At 35.8% G+C, this 21,245-nt stretch overlaps 1 protein-coding gene across 2 annotated transcripts in view; it reads right to left on the bottom strand.

The window, feature by feature from the left end:
- The window catches only part of LOC141398587 (tyrosine-protein phosphatase 10D-like), a 365,390-nt gene that overhangs the window by 62,851 nt on the left and 281,294 nt on the right, over positions 1-21,245 (bottom strand). The window lies entirely within an intron of this gene.

Genomic DNA, 21,245 nt, shown 5'->3' with positions numbered 1-21,245 from the left:
GATAAGTCACTTAAGCCAGACTTGTAGAGAATTTTCACAGCTTTAAGATTTTCTCAGGTTCCATGTCGATAAGACTTACCGTATTCAAGCAAAATCGCGAAACCCTAACAAAAAACCTAAAAATGTAAACTGAGCTTCTTTATATCAGAAATGGTACAGGCTGGGAACAAATGATAAACGTCAATACTCTAGAGAATTTTCACAGCTACAACATTTTCTTTAGCTCCATTTCGATTGGACTTGCGGTTTCCAAGCAAAATTGTGAAAACCTAAGAAAACACCTAAAAATGTGAATTTTGACCGCGATTTATTTAAAAATCCCTACAGCGATTTTTTTTTGTTTTGGGTTTTTCTTATCTATGAAGACTGCTGTTTCAGAATTCACAAAAACTTTCCCTGTGTAAGCGGTTTTTATCAAAAGTTAGTTAAGGCGCACCCTACATGACATTGTTTTATAAGGGGGCGATACAGTCAGTGCATTGTCCCAATTTGAACTTCTATATCTCAAAAATGGTAAAAACTACGAAAATACCATAAAGATCGACCTTGTAGAGAATTTGCTTAGCTACAACATTTTCTTTAGTCCCATTTTGATAGGACGTGCGGTTTCCAGGCAACATCGTAAAAACCTAAACAACCCCTAAAAATTTCAACTTAAATCGCGATTTATTTAAAAAGCCCTCCGGCGATTTTTTTTTGTTTTTTGATTTTTCTCATCTATGAACATTGTAGTTTCAGAATCCGCAAAAACTTCCAAGGTGTAAGCACCTTCCATTTAAAATTGTTTCAAGAGCACCGTGTATTACAAAGAAGACATTTTCTTGTCCAACTGATGAAGATGGTATCCTGCGAACATGTCCGAAGGCACAACCATAGCACATGTGCAGTCCGAATCGTTTTCATAGCATAGATGGAGAATTCATGCTGGAAACACTTTTCTGAATGGTATTTCAGATATGGAGACGGCGACAAGATTAACTACTTCTCAGTGTTTACTAAGGCCATTAACAGTCTGAACAAGGAAATCTCGAGAATTCTTGTTATGGCCGTTTAATACCTTGACGTCTTTTTTTGAAGGTAGGCATTGCGGAACTAACGTTCACCATGATTAACCATCACAGAAACAATGACACTCCGAAGATCGGTTTAGACTAGCAACTAATGACTCTTGCTGATTCTCCCGCCGGACATCATTGGGACCGGTCTGGCATAAGGTTTTTCGCGCATCTGTTCATGTGCCCGGAAGGCCGCTTCTCCGAAAAGAGGTGTCTGCCTTCTCGGTACTGGGCTTATTCTCCTTCTCTTTCTGAACAAGGGCAGGTACATAGGATGTCGGTGGGATGACCAACTGAGAAACCGTCATCTTTTTGAGGGCCTACGAAAATTCGAACCAGTTTTACAGTGTTTTGCTGTAGGACTTTGTCCGTCTTCTCAGAAGTGAATGGTTTTTCAGTTGGCCCTACCTTGATTTCTTTTGCAGCCTGTGGAGGTTCCTAACCCGATTTTCTTCACTTTATCTTTACCTTTCGGATTTGAGTAGGGCTTAGATGCAGACCCCTTCACCATTTGTTCGCCTTTACGCATGTCGTTTGATTTAGGGGTAGCTTTCTTCATTCATTTCTGGGTTGGGTTCGGCTTCTGAGTACATATTGATTCCAACTTCTGGCTTGGGGCAGTAGGCTTCGTCAATTCTACTTTTTTGCTTTTTTGCTTCCTTAGATACTTTGGCTTGAGCAACTACATTGGCTGGGAGGAAGACCTTGTCAACCTCCAGCTGCGTAGAAGGCCGGTGGGTTGACCATCTGAGATACCATCGTCTTTTTGGGTGAAACGAAAGATTGAAACCGTTTCTCAATTTTTTGCTGTGAAACTTTGCCCGCATTCCCAGAAGTGGATGGTTTTTCAGTTGGCCCAACCACCTTGACTTTTTTGCAGCCTGTGGAGGTTCCGAAACCCCATTTTTTCCGCTTTATCCTTGCCTTTCGGGTTTGAGTCGGGCTTAGGGCAGATACCTTCGACAATTGTTCTCCTTCTTAGAAGTAGACGGTTTCTCAGTTGGCCCAACCGCCTTGACTTCTTTGCAGTCTGTGGAGTTTCCAAAATCCGACATTTCCCGCTTTATCCTTGCTTTCGGGTATGAGCCGGGCTTAGAAGCAGACATCTGCATCAATTGTTGGCATTTACTGATGTCGATTGATTTAGGGGTAGCCTTCTTCATTCCATTCTGGATTGTGTTCGGCATCTGAGCAGAGACTGATTCCCCCCCTTTGACCTGGGGCAGTAGGTTTCACCAATTCGACTATTTTGCTTGTCGCCACAGCTTCCTTAAGCGCTTTGGATTGGATAGACTCTTCAGCCTTCTTTTTTAGCCTTCTTCATACCCTTCTGGGTTGGGTTCGGCTTCGGAACAGAGATTGTCCCCACCTTTTTGCCTGGGGCAGTAGGTTTCATCAATTCTATTTTTTTGTTTGCCGCCGCAGCTTCTTTAGAGGCTTTGGCTTGAGCAACTACAGGGTCTGGAAGGAAGATTTTGTTCTCGTCGTTTCAGTTCTCTCGAGTTTCCTCATGTACCTCTGCTTGCTCCTTCTTAGTATGCAAATTCGGATGCCGTTCCGAAATTTGCGAAGATACACCACAGCACCTTTAAAGTGTTTGCATCCTTGACTTCTCTGCCAGATCTGTCTTTAGGGTCATTGACCAGTGTTAGAGTCTACTTGGATTTCCCATCATAGGCTAATGATACAGTACCATCCTACCTTAGAAGTTTCATACCGGCATGTGCCGATGTAGTCCGAGCTGGAACTGGGCTTGCTGCCATTTCAACATCTAAGTCCATATCCTGTTTATCCATGTTACTCTCATCTTCCCTAGTAGACATGGCGAGATCACCGTGGTGCCCAGCTCGTAAGTTGGGATCAGATTGAGCAGCATGTCCTCCGGGGCTATGTCCTGATTCTGCTTTTCTGGAACAAGTCTCTCCAGTTGATCGCGCATTTGCCAGTTAAGCATTTAAGTCCAATCCCCTATTCCTCCATGTCACTCTCATCTTCCCAAGTCTACTAGGCCAGGGTCACCGTGGTGTTCAGCTCGTCAGTTAGGTTCAGATTGAGCAGAATGTTGTCCGGTGCTATATTTTGGCTCTGTTCTTCTGGAAAAAGTTTATCCATCTGGTCGAGGCGTTCCCTATTTTGTTCCTCTAAGCTGTCTTTAATAGTTTTATGAGTCTCGTGTAGGTCGTCCCCGTCCACATCTTTGGTCCTCTCAGCCGTAGACCGGTTTGCATCAATCGTTGTCCTTTGAGATCGCTGGTGCTCTTGTTGTTTCTACAGCTGTAGGTGCAAAGGCGTCTACACCTGAAACAGCACGATCACAATAGCTTGATCTTGAAGACATATGGTTTTTGTATCACCAACGCTTGCCGTTGATACTGGTCTTACACTGTAACTTTATTCAATTTATTTTTCTTCCCAACGTAGTTGTTTGTTTATGTGAATTACCCCGATCTTTTTTTGCTCCACGGAAAGGATACGCAGGGTGCAATGGAGAGAGGACCACACATCTATTAGAGACTATTCTCTTTTAGATGCCACTTCTCTAACCCCAGCAAACTAGGTGTCTAGTTCGTTAGTTAGGGTCAGATTGAGCAGCATGTCCTCCGGGGCTATGTCCTGATTTTGCTCTTTTGGAACAAGTTAAGCATCTGGGGCTATGTTCTGGCTCTGTTCTTCTGGAAAAAGTCTATCCAGTTGGTCGAGGAGTTCCCTATTATGTTACTCTAAGCTATTTTTAATAGTTTAGTTTGATGACGCACTCAGTAGGAGAATGGCATCTCCCTTGGCTGAAATACACAGGAAATATCGCCTACATTATGCTCAGGGGTATTTTTTGACACCGTGATGTTGTCTGGCCCTTTATGTGCTACCATTTCAACATTCGCTGAAAAATAATATGTTATCTTGCCGGGGCACATTAAGAAATATTTGTTGTAAAACCTGAGAAGAAGTTTATGTGAATCAAATTGATGGACGATGCCTTTGTTAAATAAAGTCTTGAGAAAATACTTGCAGATTCGCAAACGTCCCAACTGTATGTCGCATAGGTAAAATACCATTTCTTTGCTTACTTAGAAATGTCACAACACTGTTGTAAACCTTTAAGCTGTATCCTTCAATCCAATACAATACAGACATTTTACACCAAACACGGAAAACAAATAAACAACAGAGGACTTTAAAAGTCTAGCAGTAAATCGAACAAAAAATATTCTCAGATACGAGTACCCCTCTAAGAGAGGAGGATTCATTCATTCATGTGGAATTTACAGTGTCTGTGGTGCGATGTGGGTTTTTTGTTTGCGGCGAACTATGCAAACGCATAGACTTCTTTGTTTGTTTCCTGCATATTTCATCTGCATATAACGACGACTGCATAGCCGGCATATTCTCTGGCATGGAGAAAGTGTTCGAATTGCAGACGACGACAGCGGCAAAATAAACTACAACAACATTTACACCCAACAATGAGTTGATCCCTTTGTTTGGGGTTTCTGACGACGACTACGGAATCACAAAAGGGTACATCCTCCGACTCCCTCTTCTTCTTCTTGTTTCTTTGGCCAACCAACAATGATATTGTATCCGGTGCTGATGCTAGAATAAATGGCGGTTTGAACAACGACAAATAAAAGAACATTCCTATTGGAAAATGCTAGGAAAATCTGATCCTTATACCAAATAACAAGATAAATATGCAAGGATAAAAGGGCAGTTGCAATTTATTTCTTTAAAGGTTTGTTGTTATAAAACTGAGGCTTAAAAATGGGAGTTTATATCCTATGTGAAGGAAAATACGTTTTATACTTAAATAATTTAAGTTTTCATCGGGATATTAGGAATTATGAAGGAAGAACAGCTTGTTGAGTAAAATGCCTTTAAAAACCAAATTATATAAGGGTGTATCTCCACAGCGAGTGGCCTGCGATGAAGTCTACGGATATGTAATGAGATTTTCATGTAAAGTCGATTTCTGGAAATAATTTTATACTGCACCTACGTTACAAACAGTCTCAAGTAGTAAGTTTCGGTTGAAAAGCCAAAGAAAACGTAACGAATTTTGCAAAGAATGGTGTTGGCAGGATTGATTTCAAAGAACAATATTTTTGACCAACTGTCAAAAATTTAGCCTCCACAGTGAAGCACCCCTCAACGGAATAAGGCTGCTGAACTTGGCTGCAGCAATAGCATGGAGCTTAGCAGCATCAGATTTCATATTAGAATTCCATCAGTTCATAAATTTCCCCAATTATTTTGTAAAGCTTAATAAACATTTGTATTATGAAAGAAATATTCAAATCACTTAAGTTAATAAAGAAGATAATAAAAATAAATATTTCCTCTAATATGCTTGTGATGCTAATTTTACGATTCCATTCAGATTCAAGGAGAAATATGGAAGATAAAAGTAAAAAAAAAAATTCAAAACAAATTAAGGAAATAAATTTCACATTCTATTACAGGTAATGGCCATTTGTAAATATTAGAGTGGTACCATAATAGCAGCACAATACCACAATATATATAAGTTGGGACTCGTGTTTCTCTTCTATGAACAGAAGATCTTTTAATGGTAAAATAGCTAGAAATATTTTTATTGACCTTTCTTGGGACAGAAGTCTTTTGAAATGTATTTCATATACAGAAAAGCTTTTAAGGGTCTTCTTTTGTCGGCAATTCAAAAAAATTAAATCAAATTGATTTAAATCATATACGGTACTGATATTAAAATTTTCAAATAGGTGTTTTGAGCATTTATTATAAAAATTCACACCACCCAATCTAATAAACATATCCGAATACCATGTTATTCTTTTAGACATTTGGCATCATGCCTAATGTTTATTATACGAAAAAAAATATTTGGTTTTTAAGTGGTGGCACAGATGTCCGACTAAATAGTAATTAAAAATAATCCCATTAGACTATGTAGTTTGAATATTACACTGACCAATAATAGACTTGCAAATTAACAAAAATATGTATAGATATAAAAATTTAATTTCATTGACATTAGGTTGAATAAAATAAAAAAAAAAACACTGATCTCTATAAAGCAGAATAGTCAGTCACGTTCTTTGTTGCCAACTAAGAACAAAAAGACCACGCGTACAATATTGTTTTTATTGTGGAGTTTTTTTAAAAGAATGTCTGAAATTTCTCCATATTCATAAGATAAATACAAATATATGTACATATTTATGTATATCATACATATGAAAGTATTAAAAATACGTCATATAGAATTAATAGTCATGGCCAAGAAATAAAATGTGTGAGACAGAAAGAGTATCAAGTAGATTTAAAACATTGAGAGAATATCATCTACTACGTCCCTGTCGGACTTTTATCAACTGCAGTTGATAAATCGATTATTTTTAAACTGACTTTAAAATGGTTGAAAAGTCATCTAGAGATCAACCACTTTGAACAGAAAAAAAATTCGACAATTAGGAACCTATGACTTATCCTGATGACGTTATTTTAGTTTATAGTACTAAAATACGTAATTTTTCAAAGTCCAATCTGGGTTATCAATATTTTCCCTATATATATTCACCATAGATATTCCATAAACAGTTTGGATCGAGCACATATAATCTTTTGGAAGAATTTATTATGCAAAACATCAATAAAATATATATTGTGACCGCATATAACGAAAATGTGAATAAAAACGGTAGAATATGTTCCTAAATCATATATAAAAAGCGAAAGCTTTTGGATATGTTAAATATTATAGCTACAAATTTCTTTTGTTCAGAGACTAATAATGAAATTTGATTTGGAACATTTCGTCTTTTGACATAGTCCTCAAAAAGTGATGTATTTTAGGAGATTTTGACTCAGTATGGAATAAATTTTAATTAAGAGTCTAAAAGTTTAACAAATAATTTCTACCTACAATATCTAATTTTGTAACGTAATTTTCTTAACAAAGTATTTTACTTAGATATCTGGTTTGTTCTGGGACTTACAGTGAAATTTTGTGTAGAATATTTCTTCTTTTAACAACTTTCATCTAAAACTAAATTTCATGTTACTTTCATACATCAACTCGAAAAAAGAACAAAACAAATTTATTCAAAAAATATTTGGGTGTTTTGTTGGCAAATTTGATATATATTTTTTCTTGATATATATTGTAAATACATATTTCATTTATTCGGCGACTTATATTGAAATTTAATGGAGAACATTTTTGTCTTTGACGTCTTCTATCTAGAATGAAGTTTTGTGGGACAAAGCTTAATAAACTCAGATAAAGTACAACATTAACCCTAAAACGTGATTTAACTTTTGGCAGATTGCTGGCGTTTAGGTACGATTTAGAGTTTTTGTGTATTCGGAGACCTATAGTAAAATTGTACGACAAATAATTTTGTAGAATATTTTGATCTGATACGATCACATTTTAAAGGAGGTTTTAAACGCTTTTGAAAAAAGAGACCAAAAAGACCCGTTTAGTGACTCGCATGAGGGTTAATTTTTTTCATAAAAATATACCCCTCATTGTTGTCAGTAATATTGCCAAAGACATTTTTTACCTAAAATGCAAGGATTCCAAGGAATCTGATGTCGAATATTTCAAAACCTGTAGAAATGGGCGGAACTTGCCACGCCTATTTGGGTTACTTCCCGACGTAAACTTTCAAAATGCTGATACACGTGTTTTCTTTTTTTTGGTCTTCTTTCATAATCTGGCCGAATTATCTTGTAATTATTTTTTGTGTTGTACAGTGTAATAGAAGCCAGTGTTGATGGATTGAACATATTCGTACATATTATTCATATTGTTCTGGTATAAAAAAGGTACACGAAGGAAATATACAAATTTGCCCTCTTCTTCTCTCTAACAAAACATAACATAGAGAGAGAGTGAAAGAGAATATGAAAAGTCAAAGTCATAAAAACACACAAAAATAAAAATTGGGTTGATTTTATTTTACTTTATCATTTAAACTGACTACAAATATGCTAAAAAAAGTTAGTTTATAATCAGTTGAAAAGCGATGGACAATAGCGCTCATCGCCTTGTAAAAGTAGTCAGTTGGCATAAGGGAAAATAATCGATAAAAAGTCAGTTATATTTACAAACAAGTGAGCAAAGGCTATAGTCGCGATGGGGCCGACCATGTAATACCCTACACCACCACCCCTGTGCATAATCTTTTCACTGGTAAACATTTCTTTTAGGGAATATAATCCGACTACCACCAAAAACAATATGCCTCTTTCTCTCTGGGACCCCCATAAGCAACCAAAATTTTGTGACCATCCAATCAAAATTACGACCTGTAGCTTGATTGCAAAAATAAAAGAATTGAATTCATTACCGACTATTGTGGTATCTCCCTTGTTTGACCACCTTCGCCAACCTGCTTTACACCAATGTAAAGGTAATATTTTCTTCTTCCATTGACATATATTCACAAAGAATAAAACTTTGAATTTGTCTCCAAATGAGTTTTTCCCCATTCCGACCCCTAAATATTATCCAACTATAACCAAAATCAAAAGGCTTCCTAGTCGGTGGGCCCCCATCTACCCCCAAAATTTCGTCACTATCCGATCAAAATTCCAACTTGTAGCGTGATTACAAAAAATGGAAAAATTGGGTTTATTACTGAATTTTGCAATATCTCGGTTTGCTCACTTACGCCAACATACTTTGCATCAATATAAACGAGATCTTTTCTTCTTCCATTGACGGGTATTCCTTTTGGAATACTCCAATGAGAAGCGGAGATATTCGCATACGAAAAAACGTTGACTTTCCTCCACATAAGCTTTTCGCTTATTCCGACTCCTGAATATTATCCGACCATCAACAAACTAAATAGGCTTCTTCCTATGTGGGACCCGCATCCACTCCCAAAAAATTCGTGACGATCCGATCAAAATTGCGGCCTGTAGCGTGATTACAAACAAATCAGAAAATGGAATGCATTACCGACTATTGCGATATCGCTGTTGTTTGAGCAGCTACGACAACCTTCTTTACATCGTTTCTACTTTCTTTGCCAGGTTTTGCTTTTGATATACCTCTTAAAGAAACAGAGATATTGGCTTTGAAATAAAACGTAGACCTTTTCTCCAAATAAGTTTTTGCCCATTCAGACTCCTGAATATTATCCGACCATCATTAAAATCAGTAGGCTTCTTCCTCTGTGGGACCCCCATTAACCCCCAAAATATGATGACGATCCGATCAAAATTGCGACCTGTAGCGTGATTACAAAAAAATCGGAAAATGGGATGCATTATCGACTATTGCCATATCTCTGTTATTTGACCACCTACGACAACCTACTTTACATCGTTGTAAAGGTGAAATTTTTCTACTTTCCTTGCCCAGTTTTGCTTTTGATATACCTCTTAAAGAAACAGAGATATTGGCTTTGAAATAAAATGTTGACTTTTCTCCAAATAAGTGTTTGCCCATTCCGACCCCTAAATATTATCGGACCATCACCAAAATCAATAGGCTTCTTCATCTGTGAGACCCCCATTAACCCTCAAATTTTCGTGAAGAATCGATCAAAATTGCGACCTGTAGCGTGATTTCCAAAAAAAAAAAAATAGAAAAATGGGATGTATTACCGACTATTGCGATATCTCCGTTATTTGGTTACCTACGCCGACCTAGTTTGCATCATTGTAAAGACGGGATCTTCTTCTTTCATAGTCAGGCTTTGCTCTTGGAAAATTTTTAACCAAAGCTGTGATATTCGTCAATATAATTAAAATCGGAAAAATGAAAATTGGGGTTTTATTTGCTACTATTGTGATATTTGATCACCTACGAGCACCTACCTTACATCATTTGAAAGGTGATATTTTCTACTTTCATTGCCGGGTTTTGCTTTTGGTACACCCCATATAGAAGCTGAGATATTCGGTTTGGAAAAAAACGTTGTCTTTTTATCCACCTAAGTTTTTTGCCCTTTCCGACCCCTAAATATTATCCGACCATCACCAAAATGAATAGGCTTCTTCCCCTCCGGGACCCCCATCAACATACAAAATTTCGAGACGATCCGATCAAAATTGCGACCTGTAGCGTGATTACAAGGTTTAGATGGACAGACGGACAGACGTACTGACGGACGGACACACATAGCCAGATCGACGCAGCTCGTCGAGACATTCATTTTGGTATATATAAGTATGGGTCTACGACCATTATTTCGATGCGTTACCAACTTTTTGGCCAAAACCAACTTATAATACCCTCCCCACATAGTGGTGTAGGGTATAAAGAGCTATTTTTAAGGTAACTTTAAATCAGTTTCAGTCCCTACAGGGTTACTATAGCTAGTTATTGGAAGATAAATAGGTTTTTTTTCGAAAAAATCGCGGGTATTATTTAAATTTTAGAGAATATATTTAATTTATATTTTTTTTGCATTACAAACTTTAAATCCCTTGGTTTTGTAAGGAAATTTTGTTCGTTCGTCAATATTCGTAAGAGTTTAGACAAGTGGTGGATGAGCTATCACTTGTCACGGAGACTTCAAATTTCTCAGCGTTTTTCCTTCTATATGCAAGAATACATCTTTTACAAATTAATGATTGATTAACAAAATATGACAATTAATTTAAAACTAAATTTTGTAAGCAATCAAAATGGTCTATTGTTTGATTAGTATAGATATTGTTGCATATTTATAGGTGTTTTACAATAATACTCGAATAATTACATATTAAAAGCTTTTCAAAATAATAAATTAAATTAAAACGAACACTTGCAATGATAGTTACATGAATATGTAAAATATAAATTAATCAAAGAGATTTTGTATTTGATTAAAATCAAATATTGTTGCATACTTTTAGGCGTTTACAAATAATTGTATATTTATAGGATATCAACAACAAAATACATACCTAAATTATCATTCATTTGTGCAATTATACATTCATACATATAAATAATTTAATAATTGCTGAAATACACATATAAAACCACATAAAGCACATAATAATTCAAATAGATTTCAAAGCTTATAATTTTAATAACAATCAATTTATTCATATGTATTATTTGCAATACTATGTCCTAATGAATGGTTTTCAACACATATTGTATTTATTTGCCGTACTGCCCATAAACATGCATATGTGTAAGATGATAGGCGGTGACAGTTGAAATAAAAGGTTTCTTTCCACTGTAGACAGTAAAGAAATCTGGAAATTTACCTTTTAATATTTACTCGTCATGTCTTATGTATGTCTGCTATGGTAATTGGAAAAATAAATAAGCAAAGTGTTCATCGATACAAAACAATTTACAAGACGACAGACACACTATGCATATGAATTTATGTATGTAGGTGTATATGAAGAGCTATGTAAATATCTTCAATTCTAAAGAGCTTTGGGATGGTAGTTAGACAGGGCGATATACATACGTACATGTGTTTATGTGTACATATGTATGAAGGTGGAAAGACAAACAAACAATGAACCACTTAGAAACTAGTGTGTGTATTCTCTATTGTGACAGGTTATTGGAATTCCATTCAAAAGCAATTAGACAAATCGTTGTAGGTCCTTAGATAACAGTTGGTTGTTACTGCATGGGACATGAAGTGGAAACGAGGGTGTAACAAGAATTGCAAGAAATGTATTGGGAATTTAATTGGAGAAGTTGGGTTAGAATAGATAGGTTTTACGGTAGAAGACAAGACAAGGCCTTACAACAAGACAAAAGACCATCTAAAAGTGATCCATAGCCCAGCAAACAAAAATCCTAACTAAATAATGGGGTTTTATAGTACTTTTGGTAGTCATAACTATTTCCAAAACCGCCTACTAAACCATTATTTTAACAAGGGTATGTCGCACTGAGTAACTAGTTATTCTATGACCACTAGAATAACTAGTTATTCTGTTGCCACTAGAAGTTTAAAACTAAGCTAAAAATTATATTTTTAGAACAATTGAGGTGGAATTTGTTTTCAATTTCAACACTCTTCATATTTTTATTTTATTTCGCTCTCTGCTGGATTTGATCATGCGAACTTCTGATTTGTTGCCAAACGCACAACACAATTGGCCACACGTACGAACATTAAAGGGTGGTCTGAATGCTAACATGTGCACCATCATCTGTTCTTTATTTTGTCAACAAAAATCTCGCGTGCCGACGGTGAACGTTGAACACACAACCCTAGAATATGTAGTTGGACACACACGCTCTGTGCCACCGTGTTCATAACTTACTAAGGAGTAATATAAGTAGTAATTTTGGTTTACATTACTTTATAATGGCTTACATAATGACTAACTAATCCGATTTTTTGCTGGGATATGACATTCTAATGGCCTTCGGTACATAGAAGGCCTTCTAAAAGTTTTTTTTATAGACAGAAGATATGATACATTCTAAAGGTATATATAAATACCTCCTATAGATCTTCCATAGACAAAAGACCCTATAAAGGTCTTCTATAGGCGGACGACCTTCCAAAGGTCTTCTATAAACAAAATACCTTCTGAAAATTTTCTGTAGATAGGATGCCTTCTAAAGGTAGAAGACCTGCTAAGACAGAAACCCTTTGAAATGACTTCTATAGACAGAAGACCTTCTAAAGGTCTTCTAAAGACAGAAGACCTTCTAAAGGTCTTCTAAAGACAGAAGACCTTCTAAAGGTCTTCTATAGACAGACGACCTTCTAAAGGTCTTCTTTGGAAAGAAGGTCTTCCATGGGCAGAAGACCCTCTTGAGGTCTAATACGGACAAAAGTCCTTCCATGGGCAGAAGACCTTCTAAAGGTTTTCTATGCAGAGAAGTCCCTCTAAAGGTTTTCTATGGAGAGAAGTCTCCCTAAAGGTCTTCCGTGGGTACTTCAGGTACTTCTATGGATAGCATACCTTCTAAAAATCTTCTATGGGGAGAAGACCATTTAAATTTCTTCTATGGTCAGAAGATCTTCTACGGAGAGAAGACTTCTATAGGTATTCCGTACGCAAAGGTTTTCTACGGACAGAACACCTTCTAAAGGTGTTCCATGGACAGAAGACCCTATAAAGGTCTTATATAGACAAATGTCCAAAAACTGGAAGACCTTTAAATGGTCTTCTGTCGATAGAAGACCTTTAGATGGACTTCTGTCCCTAGAAGACGCTCATCTGACAGAATAATGTCTTCTGAAGTGGACTTTTGGAGATCTACTAAAGTCAACTGAAGACCTTTGGACGTATTCTAAAGCCAACTTCTATAAACAAAATACCTTCTGAAAGTCTTCTGTAGATAGGATGCCTTCTAAACATAGAAGACATGCTAAGACAGAAACCTTTCGAAATGACTTCTATAGACAGACGACCTTCTAAATGTCTTCTTTGGAAAGAAGGTCTTCCGTGGGCAGAAGACTTTCTAAAGGCGTTCTATGGACAGAAGACCTTCAAAAGGTCTTCAATGGGCAGAAGACCCTTTTGAGGTCTTATACGGATAAAAGTCCTTCCAGAAGACCTTCTAAAGGTTTTCTATGGAGAGAAGTCCCTCTAAAGGTTTTCTATGGAGAGAAGTTCTCCAAAAGGTCTTCCGTGGGTACTTCTGGTACTTCTATGGATCTGCTATGGTTAGAAGACCATTGAAATTTCTTCTATGGTCAGAAGATCTTCTACGGAGAGATCTTCCGTGCGCAGAAGACCTTCTAAAGGTGTTCCATGGACAGAAGACCCTATAAAGGTCTTCCATGGAAAGAAGACCCTATAAAGGTCTTCTATAGACAAATTTCCAAAAATTAGAAGACCTTTAGATGGTCTTCTGTCCCTAGGGGACTTTTGGAGATCTACTAAAGGCAACGGAAGACCTTTGATGTTTTCTAAAGACAACCGAAGACCTTTAGAGATCTTCTATAGACATCAGAAGTCCTTTGGATGTCTATTATAGACAACAGAATATTTCTTGGGGTCTTCTAAAGACAACAGAAGAACTTTTGAGATCTTCTAAAGACAACAGAAGACCTTTGGAGGTCTTCTAAAACAACAGAAGACCTTTGGAGGTCTTCTAAAGGCAACAGAAAACTTTTGGAGGTCTTCTATAGACAGCAGAAGACCTTTGGAGGTCTATTATAGACAACAGAATATTTCTTGGGGTCTTCTAAAGACAACAGAAGACCTTTGGAGGTCTTCTAAAGGCAACAGAAAACTTTTGGAGGTCTTCTATAGACAGCAGAAGACCTTTGGAGGTCTATTATAGACAACAGAATATTTCTTGGGGTCTTCTAAAGACAACAGAAGATCTATTGAAGTCTTCTAAAGACAACAGAAGACCTTTTCAGATCTTCTAAAGACAACAGAAGACCTTTTGAAGTCTTCTAACGACAACAGAAGACCTTTTGAGGTCTTCTAAAGACAACAGAAGACCTATTGAGGTCTTCCAAAGACAAAGGAAGACTTTTTGAGATCTTCTAAAGACCACAGAAGACCTTTTGAAGACTTCTAACGACAACAGAAGACCTTTTGAGGTCTTCTAAAGAAAACAGAAGACCTTTGGAGGTCTTCTAAAGACAACAGAAGACCTTTTGGAGGTCTTCTAAAGGCAACAGAGGTCTATTATAGACAACAGAATATTTCTTGGGGTCTTCTAAAGACAACAGAAGATCTATTGAAGTCTTCTAAAGACAACAGAAGACCTTTTAAGATCTTCTAAAGACAACAGAAGACCTTTTGAAGTCTTCTAACGACAACAGAAGACCTTTTGAGGTCTTCTAAAGACAACAGAAGACCTATTGAGGTCTTCCAAAGACAAAGGAAGCCCTTTTGAGATCTTCTAAAGACCACAGAAGACCTTTTGAAGACTTCTAAAGACAACATAAGACCTTTTGAGGTCTTCTAAAGACAACAGAGGACCTTTGGAGGTCTTCTATAGACAGCAGAAGACCTTTGGAGGTCTTTTATAGACAACAGAAGACCTTTTGAGGTCTTCTAAAGACAACAAAAGATCTCTTGAGGTCTTCTAAAGACAAAAAAAAGACCTATTGAGGTCTTCCAAAGGCAAAGGAAGACCTTTCGAGATCTTCTAAAGACAACAGAAGACCTTTTGAAGACTTCTAAAGACAACAGAAGACCTTTGGAGGTCTTCTAAAGACAATAGAAGACCTTTGGAGGTCTTCTATAGACAGCAGAAGACCTTTGGAGGTCTTTTATAGACAACAGAAGACCTTTTGAGGTCTTCTAAAGACAAAAGAAGACCTATTGAGGTCTTCCAAAGACAAAGGAAGCCCTTTTAAGATCTTCTAAAGACAACAGAAGACCTTTTGAAGTCTTCTAACGACAACAGAAGACCTTTTGAGGTCTTCTAAAGACAACAGAAGACCTATTGAGGTCTTCCAAAGACAAAGGAAGCCCTTTTGAGATCTTCTAAAGACCACAGAAGACCTTTTGAAAACTTCTAAAGACAACAGAAGACCTTTTGAGGTCTTCTAAAGACAACAGAGGACCTTTGGAGGTCTTCTATAGACAGCAGAAGATCTTTGGAGGTCTTTTATAGACAACAGAAGATCTCTTGAGGTCTTTTAAAGACAACAGAAGATCTCTTGAGGTCTTTTAAAGACAACAGAAGACCTATTGAGGTCTTCTAAAGACAGTAGAAGACCTTTGGTGGTCTTTTGTAGACCACAGAAGATCTCTTGAGGTCTTCGAAAGACAACAGAAGACATTTGGAGGATTTCTAAAGACAATATAAGACGTATGGAGGTCTTTTAAAGAACAGAAAACTTCTGGGGGTCTTCTAAAGACATCAAAAACCCTCTGGAGGTCTTCAAACGACATCAGAAAACCCTCTAGAGGTCTTATATGGACAACATAAGACCTTTAGAGGTCTTCTATAGATAACAGAAGACTTTTGGTGGTCTTCCAACAACACAAGAATGGTCTTCTGTCGATAGAAGACGCTCATCTGACAGAACAAGGTCTTCTGAAGAGGACTTTTGGAGATCTTCTAAAGGCAAACTAAAGACCTTTGGACGTATTCTAAAGCCAACAGAAGACCTTTGAGGTCTTCTAAAGACATCCGAACACCTTTGGAGGTCTATTATAGACAACAGAATATTTCTTGGGGTCTTCTAAAGACAGCAGAAGATCTATTGAAGTCTTCTAAAGGCAACAGAAGACCTTTTGAGATCTTCTAAAGACAACAGAAGACCTTTTGAAGTCTTCTAAAGACAACAGAAGACCTTTTGAGGTCTTCTAAAGACAATAGAAGACCTTTGGAGGTCTTCTATAGACAAAAGATCTCTTGAGGTCTTCTAAAGACAACAGAAGACCTATTGAGGTCTTCTTATGACAACAGAAGACATATTGAGGTCTTCTTATGACAACAGAAGACATTTGGGGGTCTTTTGTGGACAACAGAAGATCTCTTGAGGTCTTCTAAAGACAACAGAAGACTATTGAGGTCTTCTTATGACAACAGAATACATTTGGAGGTTTTCTAAAGACAATATAAGACGTTTGGATGTTTTTTAAAGAACAGAAAACTTCTGAAGGTCTTCTAAAGACATCAAAAACCCACTGGAGGTCTTCAAAAGACATCAGAAAAACCTCTAGAGGTTTTATATGGACAACATGTCTTTTATAGATAACAGAGGACTTTTGGTGGCCTTCCAACAACACAAGAATGCCCGTTTCTGCCTAGGGTTTCTTTATTTAATTGGATTACCTAGGTATTCACATGTATTTGCAAAACAAATCAAAAAGAGAGGACATAGAGTATGCCGAATGAAATTAGAGGACAAATAGATTAATTAAAGAAATAGAACACGGGAACCTAAAATAGGGTACTGTGCTCTATAATAAAGTAAGGTGGGTCGCCCTACCTATTAACGGTCTTGTGTCGATAAATGACCTTTACAAGGTCTTCTATTTATAGAAACCCTATAGAAAGTTTTCCGTCTGTACAAGAACTTTAGGTGGTCTTCTGTCTAAAGAAGACCATTAGAAGCTCTTGTGTTTATAGCTGACTTTTATAAGGTCTTGCGTCTTACGGTGCGCCTGAACTAAATTTAAATGAAAAGTGCATACACCTGGGACTTTTTTGCGGATTCTAAGGCTACAATGTTAATAAATGAGAAAAATAAAAAAAAAACAAGAAATAAAGCGCCGGAGCGCTGTTTAAATACTTTGTGGTCAAAGTTCAAATTTTTAGTGGTTTTTTGTTTTTCGATTTTGCTTGGAAACTGCAAGTCCTATCGAAATGGACCTAAAGAAAATGTTGTAGCAGTAAAAATTCTCTACAATATTGACCTTTATGATATTTTTGTAGGTTTAACCATTTTTGAGATACATTGGGACAATGCACTGAGTGTATCGCCTCCTTAAAAAAACAATGTCATGCACGGTGCGCCCTAACTAACTTTAAATGAAAGCCGCTTACACCTTGGAAGTTTTTGCGGATTCCGAAAAAGTAATAATCATAGATGAGTAAAACCCAAACACAAGAAGAAATCGCTGAAGGGATTATCAAATAAATCGCGATTAAAGTTCAAATTTTTAGGTTTATTTTAGGGTTTCGGGATTTTGCTGGAAACCGCACGTCCTATCGAAATGGGACTAAAAAAATGTTGTATAGAATTTTCACTGCTACAACATTTTCTTTAGTCTCTTTGACCGCAATTTATTTAAAAATCCTTCCAGCGATTTTTTCTTGTTTTGTTTTTCTCATCTATGAACATTGGTGTTTCAGAATTTGGAAAAAATTTCTAGGTGTAAGCGGTGTTAATCTAAAGTAAGTTGTAAGCACCTTCCATTTAAAGTTAGTTCAGGCGCACCATGTCTGTATAAGACCTTTGAACGTGTTCTGTATATACACTATCTTTAGAGGGTCTCCCAAGAGTCTTCTGTAGTCTATAGGAAAACTTCCTTGGTAAAACGAACATTGTAACCAAATTATTTCCCTACTTCCTGGTGACACCCACTCCATACGTTACCTGAAGAGTACTTAGTTGTTAGCACCCTCAAACACACAAATGACAAAAGTTTGTGTCACAAGTTTTACTATCTGTACAAAGCCAGACAAAACAATCAATAGAGAAAGAGGGATAGAGAGAAAGAAAACATAGAAGGAGGAAATCATACACATGTGTGGGCAAGATATTTGTCTATATACATAAATATAGTCTCACTAAAGTGTGGGAAGGCTGCAAGGATTAAGTCGTCGGCTGAAGGGTTACTTTAGCCTTTCAAACCTCCTCTTCATCCTTGGCCTCCCTCCCAATTTTGCAAGTATTTACCTAAGAGTATGTAACTAATATCTTTAAGTTCAAGTATGTGCAAGGGATCGTTTTGCAAAAATAAATGCTGCTAATTGCTCCTACTTGATTACTAACAAGACTCTAATGCAATTTCCAGCCCACTCGGTTGGTGAAAATGACCGCCAGCATACATAGTTAATTGATAAAGGAAGAAGAAAGAAAGAATTTAGGGGTTGGACATATGGTGAGAGGGCTATAATAACTTGATAATCCTTTCAAAGGGAATGCTAATTACCTTGGAAAAGATAGATAGACAGACAAAAAAGGGTAAATGAACGATTGGGTTTGATTGAGTTAAATATGTCCTGGGTATGTAATTATCAAATTACTAAGGTAATTTCCGGAGGATTATTGAGAAATGCAGTTTGATGTGAAGACTGTGGAGAAAATAAATTGTATTTTTAGAAAATATATCATGAAATTGGATCCTCACACAGAGTTTTAGGTCTCCACAAAAGCAACATGAACAGGGTGTTGCTTCCATATTTGGGAAGTAGAAGTGATTTCTTGACGTAGATAAGAAGAAGATCCCAAACCCTATTTTGACAATAAGAAGACTCCAATTTCTATTTAGTGATGCATATGTATATTTTTTCATATTTTAAAAAACTTTTAAATGTCACTTGTCTACTAAATTCGAAACAATAAATCCTTCCCCATCTACAATAAATTATTTTCTTTGTCTGTTGTTGTTTTTGTTTCGTTCATTAAGAATTTTAAATATTTCCTTCTTTATTTCCTTTGCGTGCTAAAAACACAACCATTTAAAATGAAGTCAAGTTGAGCTCTGTTTTGTTTTTAATTGCTGCCACAATAAAAATTCAAAGCAATTAAAGAAAATTGTTTCAAAAAAACGAAACATGCACATGAAACAAAAAAAAAGTTATTAACAAAATTCTCACGAACAGTTTACAGAACATTTTTCTGTACACATGTCCATGAGTTTGCCAGCCAATAACTTTGGTTTGTATTCGATTTTCCATTCGATTAAAACTTTGTATTTTTTATTTGTTTTAAGGGAAATTGTTTATTGAATTTATACACCATCATACAGCTGAAGCAGCTGGTTTTTACACCGACTGAGTGCATGCCAGTAAACTATTTCATATTTGTAAAGTTGTCATTGTATGTACGAGTATGCATGTGTTTGTTGTAATTTATATGGCTGTTGAAAATTTATAACCAAAATTTAATTAACTTTGTTCATGTTTCATTGGATTCTCTACAAAACCGCGAAACCCATGCAAGTATATAATGGCAAAAACTAATAAAACGAAAGAGTTATTGCTATTAATCAGTTTTCAGGGTCGAAGGATAAAAAGTACACAATTCGATGATATACATTTTAATTAGCTTCGAATAATTGTTATATGATTTTTATGAAAACTTACAGGTCCAACACTCTAGCTATGGTTTTTTTTATTTGTACAGCCACATTTGCTTGTACAGACTGAAGGTATTTAGTTATGGACAAAGCCGACTAATTCTTTTTTACTCGTTATTTATGCTGAGATGAATTTGTGAGGAGCTGTCGGTATATTATCTTAAAATTAGTTCTTAAAATCGTGCCTGAATAATTCATTGGAACGTTTATACTAAACATATTAATTTAAGTTAGTTCCTTAAAGTATGCAACGAATTTATATATAAACTTAAGGCCTAATATATGTATATACCAAACTTGAGCATTTTTGTATCATAAAAATATTAAATAGAATTTATAAATATTTGTTTCATATTTTGAACATATTTAATTGTCTCAATGATCACCTGAAAGAGTTCCCTTGTGTACTAGAAAATTTCTTATTTTTTCTATTCAATATCAATTTATACACGTTCTGACAGCAAGTAATAGTTATCTTCGCTATTTTTCGTATCTTTAGCTATTATTACATTTCGCTAGTTACGTTTGTCTATTACCATTCATTTGTAGCAAGTTACATGACAATGAATACCTTTTTGCAATAAGTTAAAATGAAATTGTTTTTGGGTTATGATGCTTGTTTGTATTTTATATCATTTATCGTTTGTTTTTTTTTTTGCGTTCTTTATTGTAGAGTATTGTTTACTGCTTAACACGTTTCGTGACTTGAATAAATTGTTGTCACAACAAACTCTATTATATGCATTCTTTTGTTTGTTCACATAGTTCCGTTCCGTTCGGTTCGGTTCCGTTCCATCCATTCATTCAATTCATTGGCTGTTTTGTTTTTTATGTTCGCACATACAACTTTTATGTTTATAATATACTATTTTCAATAGAAAATAAACAACTACATATATACCTAAACATATATAACTACACATATCTTTTGTCTCCAGGAGACAAAGTAAAGAGAACATGTTTCATAAAAATAGCATACATTTTCATGTTAGTACAATATCAATTTAAACCTATTGCATACTATTAGGCGGCACATGTAAGAGTTTATGGCTAAAACAAACTAAAGGTAAATGAAAGAAAAAAAAATACTTGGCAATTTGTTGGAAAATTGTTATTTCCACTTTAAAACACCGCATTTTTACTTTTCTTATTAAATATCCTTATTTCCTTGCAATTACCAACTGTACGGCCAATCGTCTAACCACAATTTCCTAAATTACATCATTTGTGTGGTAGCCTTACTTGTGGTTGCCCTTACGAAGTTTATAATTTGTGTTGTATTTATTTTCGTTGTTTTTGTAAAAATAAAAACTTCCCATAAAGTTGGCAAAGTTTGAGTTTTAAAACAAAAATGACATTAAGGTTCATGTGAACATCCATGCAGTCATTTGGGAAACTTTTTAATTTAAGCAAATTGAAAGGACTTTAATTATGTATGTGTGTGTTTGACATTATGAATTTTTGATATTATTTTATTGGTTTTCCAATCAATTTGTATGAAGTAGTTATGAAAGTTTGAGCATTTCAAACTCTAAACAAAAATAG

This window comes from Musca autumnalis, unplaced genomic scaffold, assembly GCF_047663935.1.
Source record: "Musca autumnalis isolate F117 unplaced genomic scaffold, ASM4766393v1 scaffold_3, whole genome shotgun sequence".
Classification (NCBI taxonomy): Eukaryota; Metazoa; Arthropoda; class Insecta; order Diptera; family Muscidae; genus Musca; species Musca autumnalis.
This window is presented reverse-complemented; position numbering and strand designations above follow the sequence as displayed.